At 39.5% G+C, this 13717-nt stretch overlaps 1 protein-coding gene across 3 annotated transcripts in view; it reads left to right on the top strand.

The window, feature by feature from the left end:
* The first annotated feature begins 8326 nt into the window (after nt 1-8326).
* The window catches only part of ATF2 (activating transcription factor 2), a 93533-nt gene continuing 88142 nt past the window's right edge, over nt 8327-13717 (top strand). For 2 of the 3 annotated variants that reach the window (XR_002731649.2, XM_023212305.2), the window contains exon 1: nt 8360-8518. The gene's annotated coding sequence lies outside the window, so the exon portion shown is untranslated. Of the gene's footprint in view, nt 8519-13717 lie in introns of all 3 variants that reach the window. The other variant, XM_023212306.1, reaches the window with a different exon arrangement.

The following is a 13717-nucleotide window of genomic DNA, read 5'->3' as shown; positions in this document are numbered from 1 at the left end:
TTTCTTCTGTGATTTGTACTTACACTAAGTTTAGATTATGACAAAGAAGAATGTGCATTCAGACAGATGCTGTCCAATTCAGAGGAAGCTACAGCAGTTGCTCCACTGATGAAAATATCCCAATGTAATTTTTATGGGAATTCTTTTATATAGTGTTCTGCATATTGTAATTCATAGGGCTTTTGTTTATTCATATAAAGGATAAATATTTGGGTGTTTTGAGCTTCTATAAAATACGGTTAATTAAAGATAGTTAATACTCAAGACGGTCTTGTGTTTTTAAGGTCTAACATCAGTTAGAATACTTCAAATCAGAATCACCTTCCAGGCAGTTGGTTCTAAAAATAAATCACGTCAGCTTTTTAGGAAATGAAGCCTTAAGCTGGGAGGTAATGTGATTTTTGTTTTTCAGTAAGTCTCACATTAAGCAATTGTGTGCTTATAATGAATCTTCCATGTCTTTTCAGAACAGGTTCAGTCCAACTAGCAGCTAGTTTCTTACTTGAACAAGACTATTAAAAACCAAATATCAAAAAGTAGACTGAATTGGCTAGATTTTTACAGCCAAAAGTTGCTGTAAGGCAGCGTTTATCACTGTTGCTAACCTGTTTATAGTGGGAGTCTTGGGGATGATAGCTGGTTCAAGAGTATTTTGCTGCTAATACTTTATGTTGCTTCTTGGTCAAACTTTTCCCATTCAAAGGAAGGTGGTGCTACTATAGACAGTTTTTCCCCTAGCAAATGTATTGTACCATAATATCTATCATCCAAGTTTCAGGGTTTTTTGAAAGTTGATAATTAGGAAAGTGACATTTTACTTTTTTTAGTGCCCTTTGCCTGTTTGATTTCCATTGAGAAAGAGCAGTGAGTTACCAAAGTTCCTCAAGTGTGGGAAGACCGCCTCCATCAGAATCAGTGCTCGTTGAAAAAATAAAAATCCCTAGGTTCCAGACCTACTGAATTGGACTCCTTGGACATGAGACTCAGCAATCTGCATCTTTAAAAAGGCTTCCCAGGTGATTTTTGTGCATACTGTTTGAGAATCACTAAGTTATACATACGCTACCTTCTATAAAGTGAAATGAGGCCCAAAAAAGCTAAAAAGGTAGAGCTGCTGCCACGTTTTTAGTTGATTCATCATCTAGTCTATATCACCCAAAAGAATTAGATATAGGTATTCAAACAAAAACCTGTATACAAGTATTCATAGAAGCACTACTTACAAAAGTCAAAAGGTAGAAACAACCAAATCAGCTGATGAATGGATAAGTAAAATACATCCATATAATGGAATATTCCGCCATGAAAATAAATGAGGTACTGATACATACTGAATAAATGTGAGTGAACCCTAAAAACATGCTAAGTGGAAGAAGCCAGCCACATGATTCCGTTTATATGAACTACCCAAAATAGGCAAATCCATAGTGACAAAGCCAATTAGTAGTTATCAGGAACTAGGGAGATGGGTGAAGAGGGAGTGACCGCTTAATGCGCGTGGGGATTCCTTTTAGGATTATGAAAATTGGACGAATTACGGCTGATCTGATGGTAGTGGGTTATCAGAACTTATTAACATGAGTGTCATTAAAGTTGGTATATAGCCCCTCACTGCTAAATCTGGCCTAAAAATTTTTTTAATTTTGATGAATTACTGGTGATGGTTGCACAACATTGTAAATATACTATAATAAATATCACTGAATTGTACACTTTAAGGTGGTTAAAATGGCAAATTTTACATGTCTTACTGAAACTAAGTACTGTACTATGTAATACAAAGTACATAGTATAAAATTTTAAAAGTGATAGGAAATTGCTGAGATTAATAGTCATCTATTCCAAGTATATTTTAAATAAAAACAGTCTTGGTAAAGACCTGTTCTTGGTGCTGGTTTTGGTGGTTGAAAAGGCTTGAAACACTGATTCAGAAACAGGTTTCTTTTAAGAGATGTCCCAGCTGAGGGAATCTCCCAGAATGAAAATGGACTAACTGAGCTGTGGCTGCATAGTCTTAAGGCTACTGAGAAAACAATAACAACAAAAAACCACACACAATGACTCAAACTTTATAGAGGGGAAAGGGCATAGTGCATCAGAAGTTTAACATCGTTGAGTATACATCCTTTTACTTAATTTTTATTTCTAGTAACAAAGTTACGACATTGAAAGTACATCACTGGAATGCATCTACTCCTAGCAGAAATGTTTATTGTGCACCATTTTTATAGAAAGTACTGCCTCAGCTTATGAGCTTTGCAAACAAATATTAACGCTAAATGCTTTTTACTGACTTCTTCGTTTCTGAACAGAAGCTGATAAAGATACTATTTTTCTGTCAAACTTTAAATGGATTTTCTATATTGGTAAGATGATGTTGGTAAAATGGTGAATTAAATGAGTGGCAGTTAAGTGTTCAGATGTTCAGAGGGAGTAGAAATAATTTTATAGTTAAAGAGTCACATGAAGAAGTACTATTTGTAATTTAAGACAAACCTTAACCATGTCACAAGGACAGACCAGAAGAAGAGGGCATCTTGGCTAGTGAAAAGCATGAGGAAAAGTAAATGAGCACACCATTGGTACATGAGAAACAAGGAGTTCCCTGAGTATGAAATAGAAATGGTGTGAGATAAGGCTGTAAAGGAAGACTGGGGCCATTTTATGTAAACAGGCAGGTATAAGAGTGTGAGTTGTATTCATGTGCTACTGTCAAGTCATTCAAAGTTTAGAGGTGTATTTTAGAAAGGTTGATAAGAGACTAGTGTGTGGGATGGACCGGAGCCAGCAATGAACAGCAGTCATACTACAGTAGCTTTGCTGAGATGTAATGGAGGCCTAGTCTAGGATGGTGGCAGTGAAGACAGTTGACCCCTGAACAACATGGGTTTGAACTGTGCAGGTCCACTGATACACAGACTTTTTTCAGTATGTTGGAAAATTGTTTGAGGTTTGAAACAAATTGAAAAAACTCAGGCAAACCATGTAGCCTAGAAATAATCGAGAAAATTAACAAAATGATATGAATGCATAAAATATGTAGATACTGGTCTACTTCATTTAGTGCCATAAAATATACATAAATCTATTACAAAAATTTAAATTTATCAAAACATGCACATAGCCTGTACACTGTACCATTTACAGTTGAGAGAAATGTAAATGTAGAGATGGAGTAAACCATAACTGCATAAAATTAACTGAAGAACATACTGTACTACTGTAATAATTTAGCGGCCACCTCCTGTTGCTATTGTAGTGAGCTTAAGTGTTATGAGTATCCACTTAAAATGCTGTGATGCTCATCATCTCCGTGGGGCAGTTCATCTCCAATAAATTGTGTATCACACAAAAAAAGTGATCTTTTGCAATTTTTGCCTTTTTTTTTTTTCCTGAGATGAAGTTTCGCTCTTGTCTCCCAGGTTGGAATGCAGTGGCGGCTTACTGCCAACTTCTGCCTCCCGGATTCAAGCAATTCTCCTGCCTCAGCCTCCTGAGTAGCTGGGATTACAGGCACCTGCCACTACACCCAGCTAATTTTTGTATTTTTAGCAGAGATGGGGTTTCACCATGTTGGTCAGGCTGGTCTCGAACTCCTTACCTCAGGTGATCTGCCTGCCGCAGCCTCCCAAAGTGCTGGGATTACAGGCGTGAGCCACCGCACCCAGCCAGTTCTTGCATATTTTTCACTGGGTTAGTGCAATATTATAAATCTTGAATAACACCATGGAACCTATACTGAGTACTACTAGTGACGCTAGAAGCGGTCCCACGACGCGAAGTCATGACATTGCAAGAAGTTGAATGGCTTGATATGCACCATAGATAGAAGAGGTCCGCAGCTGCAACTGTCACCATTTCAGACAATTCATCTTGTAAACAGATGGTGGAAACTTGTAAACTTAATGATATCGATATAGTACTAGAAATGTATTTTCTCTTACGATTTTCTTAACATTTTCTTTTCTCCACCTTTATTGTAAGAATACAGTATGTAATGTATATAAAGTACAAAATTTGTTTATCAACTATGTAATCAGTAAGGCTTCTGGTCAACAGTAGGCTGTAGTTTGGAGGAACTCAAAAGCTATATGCAAATTTTTTATTGCATGGGAGACTGGTGGGGGGAATCAATGCCCCGGACCCCCAACCTTATTCAAGGATCAACTATATTTTAAAAACAATGCAAAGGTAATATCAGTAGGATTTAATGCCTAGATCTCAGGAACCAATTGGGAGAAGAGAGGGTGTGTGCATCTAGTAAGTGCTAGCTATACTGTTATTTAACCCTGATAACAACCTGTAAACTTGGGAATAATTTCCAAGATGCAAAGGAAAATAGGCTCAGAGGTTAAACAGTTCCCAAAATCACACAGCCATTAAGTGGCAAAGTCGGGATCCAAATTCAGATCTTCCTTAAAACCCATGCTCTGATTTTTTTTTTTTTTTTTTTTTATGTGACTGTTAGCAACGACAAGGAAAAAGCTGATTTGGGGAAATGATGAACTTTGTTTTTTATATGCTTTTAAATACAAGAGGTATAATTTTACAGATCTGGGCTTGAAAAGAGAAGAAAGGTATATATGGCACAGACTAGATGTGCATAAAAGAAATGCAGAGCAGCAGTAGGGACCCAGCTCCAGACAGGTAACAAATTGGTAGTGAACATCATTCACCTAGTTTTGTGACACTCCAGCAATTTTGGGAAGCTTGTTAATACAAACTGATGTAAAGAGCAGTGAGGGTTATCAGGGTTGTGCACTGGAAAGAAGAGATGATGGAAGGTCAAAGTGGCTCTAGGCAGACAGCAAACAAGCATACTGTTCAACAAGATGACCTATGCATTTTAGACTGAGTAAGGAACAAGGGAAGACACAATAAAGGTGATAAATTGAAATAACACAGAGGGGTCATTTATGGGAAGCCATGAAAGGTAGGAGTGGTACTATTTTTATTAATAACCTAATATTGTATAAAGAGCAGAATATAATGACAGCAATCCCTCTTTCTGGTGAGTCAGATGAGAGAGAGGGCATTAGCATCAAGAAAAAAAACCAAGGCCCTTAAATTCCATTCTCCCTCTCTCTGGACTGGTTTTGTTGAAGCTAGTATAAGCTAACTGGTATGATGTGAAGATAAACATAGACTTTTTTCCCCATAATGCCACACCCCAATAATTATAAATTATTTTGGGAAACCCAAGATTTGGGTTGGAGGGTAGACATCCCTGCACTTAGAATTTCCATAATGAGGACAAGTGCTGAGAGGTAACTTGAACATAGGCCATTTCAGCAATGTGCAGGAAGACCCTGAACTGGCAGAGAGAGGAAAAGATCTGCCATGAGATAGAAGCTACCAAAATGTCTGTACAATGTCTGGGCCCACATTATCCTATTTCATCTCAGATATCAGTGGGGTAATCATGTCCTGTGTCCCCCACCCCTTTCACATCACACACACACACACACCCCTACCTTGATTCCACTGATAAAATCCCAGCTAATCCACTGTACTAGGCTGTATCCTGAGAATATCGTGAAAATGTACAGGCTCTTTCCCTAAGCCTAGGATTAGTTGTACCAAGCAGACGTAAGGGGTGCCCTGTAGTCTTCTATGTTTTGGTTAGCTGCAGACAAACAGAAACTGTGTTCTGTAAATTAATTATTAGCGAGAGAGAGAAGGAGGAGAAGTTGAAAGGGAAGATGGAGAGAGATGGTTTGGCTGGGTCCCCACCCCAAATCTCATCTTGAATTGTAGTTCCCATAATCCCCACCCACATCATGGGAGGGACCAGGTGGAGATAACTGAATCATGGGGGTGGTTTCCCCATCCTATTCTCATGATAGTGACTTAGTTCTCAGAGATCTGATGGTTTTATAAGGGACTTCTCCGTTTGCTGGGCACTCATTCTTTTTGCTGCCGCCAGGTGAAGAGGGATATGTTTGCTTCCCCTTCCGCCATGATTGTGAGTTTCCTGAAGCCTCCCCAGCCATGCTGAACTGTGAATCAATTAAACCTCCTTCCTTTATAAATTACCCAGTTTCGGGTATATCTTTATTTGCAGCATGAGAATGTGTATATATATATACACACACAGATTAGTTTTAGAATTTTTGTGAGCAGTTTTAACAGATTATGGATTAACAGCCCTATCATACTAAGGTGGAAATACCACATTTATGTGGCATTTGGAAGATTTTGAGGGCGTTTAGAGACCATCATTGATTCTTATGGTATTTATTAACACTTCCATAACAGAAATGCATTTTCTTCAAATAGCCTCATTTTGTATCTAAGGAATATTGGTTTTATTTAGCAGTCATGCTGGGTTCTTAAAGGGGATTCACTAGACCCTCACTAATTCTCTTAGAACTAAGTTTTGGGTAGGTGCATTATTGAACAAGACAGGTAAAGAAGAGGTCTACAAGAAGTTTCCTGCATTTGTAAAGAGAAGACTGTAAAGAATTTTAGGACCCTTGGGGATATTGAGGAATGCAGAAGTGAGAACAAAAATGGAAAAGGATGGCATTTTATGAGGATATGAATAAGTAGTGAGACAAGTTCATGGAATCAGACCTGAATATGGTAACTACATTCATTTTGACAATGCTGAATGTCTTCCCCACTTGTAGAAAAACTATAGTAAACAAACTGCTGTGGAACTAGAAATTTCATGTGGATAAAGTGAGACCCTTTGTTAAACGCCAGGCTGCCAAAATGCATATATAACAGACTGGCATAGTTTCCACCTATTTCCCGCCCCCTATCTTGTTTATTTTTTTTCTCACTTTAGGTATACCTTCTCTTTAGAAAATTAGCTGAAACTGAATTATCAAAACAGATCAGAGTACTGTTCATATCACTAGTTCTTCTCTTGTCTAAAAAGAACTGAAAGACTTTCTTCAAAATGTGTTCCTCGAATGCATCATGTAGATAATTAACTGCTTGACAACAGAGCGGAGAAGTAGAAATAAGAAATTTAAAACCAAAGCTATTGCCCAATTGAATCAACACTGAAAAAAATAATTTCAAATTTTAATACACGTGAATGGAAAAATAATTTTTTAAAAAGTCTATTCTAATTGACCCAAACTTCTTTTGAAACGTTGTAACATTTCTAGTTCTTTTTCTCACATTAGTTGTTTTGAGAGATGGAGAGAGAAGCATCATTTTAATCAATGTTTTCTAGACCTAACAATTGTGATGTCAATCAAACATTTTGTCCACCATTTCCATCATGAGTAATCTGAACTGTGAGGTTTTGCTGACATAGTGTTACACTACAATGACACTACTACATTACTGTTACTATATGGGGACAACACCTTCATTTTAAGTAGGAAAGTGTTAATAATTTGGCTTAATGTTTTTTAACTAAAATTAGTTTTAAAAGAGGACTGAGTTGGCTTATATACATGTATGCAGTCCAGAGACCTACCTGTGAAAATGTCAATGCCATTACAATTTCACTTTTATGCCAGATATCATTCTTGAACTTCAGGCTCATTAACTCTCATAATATCCCCTAAAACCTTTAAACAATTTTGAGAGTGTATTTTATGTTAATATATAAACTAGTTCATAATTTTGTTACAGACTAGAAATCAGTATTTAATAAATGGAAAAATAAAAGACTGAAAAACTTTTATTGAGTAAATTTTCAGATGCCTCTGATCATACTTTTCAACTTGTGCCTATTTATTGAATAACCAACATCCCTACAGTTAATATTAAAATCTTTAAGTTGTGTGGGATTTATTGGAGGGGAGGGATGGGGAATTACCAGCAAACTCTGCCTCCCCCAAACCTCTCCTAACCCGAAGCTCCCCGTCCAGACTCCCGGGGAGCCAGGGGATGGGCTGAGGAACGCAGCCTACCTTTACCCACCTCCCTACCTAGTGCTGGGAAGCGACGGCAACGGAGACACCCGGCTCCTGGGGCTGGGCTCGGAAGACCCATCCTGCTTCCCCCTACCAGCCTTTCTGGAGCTCACCTTCCTCACCTCACACCGCCAACACCCTGCCGAGCCCTCCTCCGCTGCCTGCACCCGCCCCCTCCTCCAGCCGACAGCCAATCACAGCCTTCCACAGCCTTGGGTTTACAGAGGTAACGCTCCTTGGGCCCTCTGGTTCCCACCCTTCGGGCTCCTTGCCCAATCATGAGCGCCCGAGTGCTCTTTGGTGCCCGTCCCCTCTACGCGCCCTGCGGAAGACCCGCCTTCTTCTCCTTAAGCCGGACGGCATCACCTGACTCGGAGGCTCTCCCTCAGAAGGAAGGCAAGAAGGGGCGTGTGCATGGAGGGGAGGGGCGCGAGAAGGAAGGGGGGGATGCCGGGAGCGGGGCGGGTCGGCGGCGGGGAGGGTTGTCAGTCCGATCTCGCGAGAGAGGACGGAAGCCTGTGGGAGTCCGTGGCCTTTAAAGTGCCGTTCAGCCTTTTCGTCCAGGGGTGGTTTGTAAACACGGCTGTGCTCGGGGCTCGCAGGTGACCGAAAGGATCATGAACTATTGACCTGGAAAGGTGAGTAATGATGGGCAGAGGTCAGCAGGGCTGGAGACTGTAGGGATACGGAGAAAGAAGGTGCTAACATGGCGACGTCGCTCAGCACAGTCCCCACCCCCCGTTTCCCATCACCTCGGGTGCTCCTGACGTGCTTCCTAGCCCTTGGGGCGATTGTGGCTCTGCTGCTACCTTAGCCGCCCGCGCGGTGTGGGCTTTGGGAGCCTGACTGGCTGGGCCGGACCGTTAGGTAACCAGCGTTCGTTGTTCCGGCCCCTCCCTCTCGCGCGCTTTCCTAAGGCAGAGGAAAAAGGAATAACGGCTCCTCTTAGACCCCTCCCTCCGAATTATCTTCCCCCTGCTTGGGTCAGTTCAGAGGTCCTCAGGGCGCGCGTCGAGTCAGCCGTGTGCGCAGGCAGACCTCTCCCACCCACAGTCCTTGGGTTGGGCGGGGAGAGGGCCCACTCTAGTCTCCCCACCCAGTGTTCAAGCGATTGAGGACCGTGTATTTGTGATGGTGGCGGGGAGCAGGATCGGGAGGCGCGGCTGAAAATAGAATCAGGGTCCCTGGCTGCGGTGCAGCCTGAAGGAAAGAATGGTGTGGAGAACCTGGGAGCTGGAAGTCTCGGCCTTTTCCGTCCTTTCCGCCACCCTCACGGTCCCGCTACCCCCCACTTTTTCCCGGTGGGGCGGGGCTTAGGTGTGGGTGCAGACTGATTCTGGTATTTTCCCCTATTTTTTTTTAATCTCTTTGGGTGGATAGCAGACCTTATGTAAAGAAATAATTTGCTTTTCATCAGTGCCCTAGGTCCAGGGCCGAAACGGAGTGTGTGTACGTGTTTTCCATGTTCGCTCGTTTAACCGAACCTAGGAGGAAAAAGAGAGGAGGAGCTGGGGACTATTTTTGTGCCCCTAGGTAGTATAAAATTGGCTTTACTTAATGGAGAGTCTTAAAACTGGTGAGGCCAAGAGCAAAACTACTGTGAATATCATGTAGTAAAAGAGATTACTCCTGATGGACCTTAGGCATCAGAAATTTTACTGAAAGAAATGTTTCTCTTAAAATTCAACACCTATTTTAAGTAGTGATGTAAAGCATTTCTTTACATGTACCTTCAGGTTTTCTAATGCTTTCCTGGCTATTACTTAACCTGGTACTAAGGGATTGACTAATCCCTAAATTATAATGTGAAAGTTTAAATTTCTTAGAGGTTTTAAATTATGGAGACGTCACAATGCATGCATTTTACGATATACATTTAAAATCAGAACAAAAACTTCCTCTGAGCACACTTTTTGTCCTATTTGAAGAAACATGACCACTGGCGTTATCATTGTCAGTAACAGCCGTTCTAATCTTTAAATAGCCATATAGCTTTTGTCTCATGAATCAAAATTATGAAGGTAAAGCTTTATAAAAGCTTGTTAAAAAGTAACACCTACAGATTTAAGTGCCTTGAAGTACAAACACAGAAACAGTTTTATCATGTATTAATTTTTTTTTTCTTACTTGAGGAATCCACCGTAAAAACTTTGTTTCAAAATGATAGGAACATCCTTGTAAAATACGTTTTAAAAATACAGATACCCCTCTGCAGATTAAGAAAGTTCATGGATCTTTAAGGCCGTCAATAGTTGCGTAATAGTTAAGAATCCTCGTCTTTGTAAAATAATTTCTAGGAATCTTCCAGATTTACTGTGATGTGTAAAAGAATTTCTGAGAATCTTCCAAATTTGCCGTGATGTGTATGTTGCCTTTCCAAGACGTTTAATCTTGCTTTGAGAGAATGCTACTGCCATTAAGTTTTAAGAAATGATTTAAAATGTAATATCGTGGAAATTTAGAACTTAGATGTTATGTATTTTAATTGTCAGTAAGGAAGGAGCTTTCAGGGACCTTTTGTGTGTGTGTAGGATACATAATACCTTCTGTAGCTCCGGGTGCGTTTCCTGAAAATCCTTTTTAAAATACCTTATCCGAATGTTTATTTCGTATTTGGGGCACTGTATTATTATTAGTTAAATATGTAACCCAGGAATTCCTGCACTTTTTTCTTTGGCGTTTTTTATTTTTAAGCTGAGATAATAGAGGCTGGGCGCGCGCTGTGGCTCATTCCTGTAATCCCAGCACTTTGGGAGGCGGCGTATCATGAGGTGAGGAGACCTTCCTAGCTAACACGGTGAAACCCCGTCTCTACTAAAAGTGCAAAATACTAGCCTGCCGTGGTGGCGCCTGTAGTCCCAGCCACTCAGGAGGCTGAGGCGGGAGAATCCCTTGAACCCGGGAGGCGGAGGCTGCAGTGAGCCAGAGGTTGCAGTGAGCCGAAGGTTGCAGTGAGCCAAGATCGCTCCACTGCACTCCAGCCTGGGCGACAGAGCGAGATTCCGTCTCAAATAAATAAATAAATAAATAAATAGAAATGGTTGTCAGCATTTTAACAAATAATAGGGGTGGAGGTGCTTTTTATTGGTATTCAGGATCTGAAAGCTCTATGAGTATGGTTGAAAAATATTCCATACATCAAACATCTATCTATAAGTAGCATTAACTCTTCAAAGAATAATGTACATTTTTTTCTACCCAACTTTTTGTATTTTGGAAAACTTGGGTTTTAATGATAACATACATTCTTGTCTGGTAAATTGTTAGATCATGTTAGATCAGGTAAACAGTCTCACCAATGTGTGCTGTTTCTACTTATTTTGTCTTCAAGCTCGTCCTTCCAATATGAAATATGTCTATAGGTAGGCATTTCTTTATCGTTTTTATTCTTACTAAAATGTCATTGGAGAAGATAAAGTAGTTGAAGTCTCCCTTATTAAAACCAGATTTTCACCAGAACCTCTTTTTTAAAATTCAGTGAATAACAATAATTAATATTCAACTGATTTTTATAAAAGTCAATGCATATAGCACTTGTTGGTTTATTTTGTATAATTAAAATGTACCCTAAAAAAATCCCACCTTAGGCAGATGTGGTGGCTTACGCCTGTAATCCCAGCACTTTGGGAACGTGAGGCAGGCAGATCAACTGAGGTCAGGAGTTCAAGACCAGCCTAGCCAACACGGTGAAACCACGTTGGTGGGCGCCTCCAGTCCCAGCTACTGGGGAGGCTGAAGCCGGAGAATCTCTTGAATCCAGGAGCAGGAGGTTGCAGTGAGCCGAAATCGTGCCACTGCACTCTAGCCTGGGCAACAGAGTGCGACTGCATCTCAAAACAAAACAAAAACAAAAAACTCACTTGGTATTGTTATAATCTGGATTTTAATTTAGTATTTCTGTGTTTATGTTATACTCACACCAATTCCTCAAGGCTAAGAACTTGTCTAAAATGCTGCATGTTCTCTTTATGTAAGTTTTAATGTTGAAGTAGTAGGATAGTAATCGCCTATTTATGTTTGAAGGAACACCCCATGGAACATTTTATTTTCTTTGTTATGTTTCTCAAGGTTAAAAGGTTATATAGTAAGGTAAAAGATAGTTTCATAGAAAATCAAGGAAATTTGTGGATCTTTAAGGCCATCAGTAAGTGTGTTTTATTTTATTTTATTTTTGAGACAGAGTCTCCCTCTGTTTCTCACGCTGGAGTGCAATGGTGCAATCTTGGCTCACTGCAATCTCCACCTCCCAGGTTCAAGAGGTTCTCCTGTCTGAGCCTCCGGAACAGCTAGGGGTGCTATTCCTAGGGGTGCACCACCATACTCTGCTAATTTTTGTATTTTTAGTAGAGATGGAGTTTCACCATGTTGGCCAGGCTTATCTTGAATTCCTGGCCTCTGGTGATCCACCCACCTTGGCCTCTCAGAGTGTTGGGATTACAGGTGTGAGCCACCACACCAGGCCTGTTTTTACACACTATTTTTATCTTATAAATATATTTAATGTTACATATTATATAATTATAAATAAATATGTATTCCTTATATATGTCTTTTCAATTTGTTGAGACTTTTTGACAACCTTGCTGACAACCTTGAAACTAGTGTATTCATTTTCACTTTTAAGGGATTACAGGCATGAGCCACTGCATCTGGCCTATTTTTATACATTATTTTATGTTACAGGTGTATTTAATGTTACATATTATATGATTATAAATATATATGTATTCATTATATATAGTTTTTCAATTATTGTTGGCAACCTTGAAACTAGTGTATTCATTTTCACTTTTTTTTTTTTTTTGAGATGGAGTCGCTATGTCACCTAGGCTGGAGTGCAGTGCCGCTCTCAGCTCGTTGTAACCTCCGCCTCCTGGGTTCAAGTGATTCTCCTGCCTCAGCCTCCTGAGTAGCTGGGATTACAGGTGCCTGCCACCATGCCTGGCTAATTTTGTATTTTTAGTAGAATTGGGGTTTCACCGTGTTGGCGAGGTTGGTCTCGAACCCGCCTCGGCCTCCCAAAGTGTTGGAATTACTACAGGCACGAGCCACCACACCCATCTTCATTTTCACTTTGAAGTATGTTTACTGATGGTTTTTTTCCTTGGCATTTTGACATTGACAGTAAAGAAGAGATGTAAATAAAATGTTTTGGGGGCTTTGCCTGTTCACCCATATTTGCATTCTGTATCTTAACAAAGATAGTGGTTCTCAACCACTCTTTTGCCTTTCTACCCAAGGAATAGAAAATACTTCCAACAGTAGTAGTGGCTTATTATAGTAGAGATTCTCAACAAGCTTGGTAGGGAAAGACAGGGAGAAATAATTGTAATTGGCAAAATAACCGACTTTGGTTATTTTTGTAATATATAGTATTTTTATCTATAATATTGACCATAAATTTATAAATATATTCCCTAAATATTCTTTAGTTTGCTAGCAGAACTGAAACCTTTGTCATTCCAATTTTTTAGCTTTGTTCCAATTTTATAGTTTTGGTTTTTCTAATTTTACTGTTTGGGCTAGTATGTTTGCTTTTATTTATTAAACATGTGTTGGAACAATTATTTATGTATCAACTTGTTTTGCGATACTAACATAATTGTGTTCATTATTTTTGTTTTCTTCTAGTTTGTGCATATATATTACAGTTTTTACAGAATTATATCAAACAAGTTTTTATTTTACTTTTATTTTTATTTTACTTTTATAGCATTGTATTTTTCCATGTTGTATAACCTTTATGGTATTTGTTACTTGATAGTTAAAAAATAAGTATTAAATTTGTACTAAATGCCTGACAGGAAAATAATAGTTTTCAGTTTATGCCTATTTTG

This window comes from Piliocolobus tephrosceles, chromosome 11, assembly GCF_002776525.5.
Source record: "Piliocolobus tephrosceles isolate RC106 chromosome 11, ASM277652v3, whole genome shotgun sequence".
Lineage (NCBI taxonomy): Eukaryota > Metazoa > Chordata > Mammalia > Primates > Cercopithecidae > Piliocolobus > Piliocolobus tephrosceles.
Note: the sequence above shows the minus strand (reverse complement) of the source record. Positions and strands in the feature narration are given on the sequence as shown.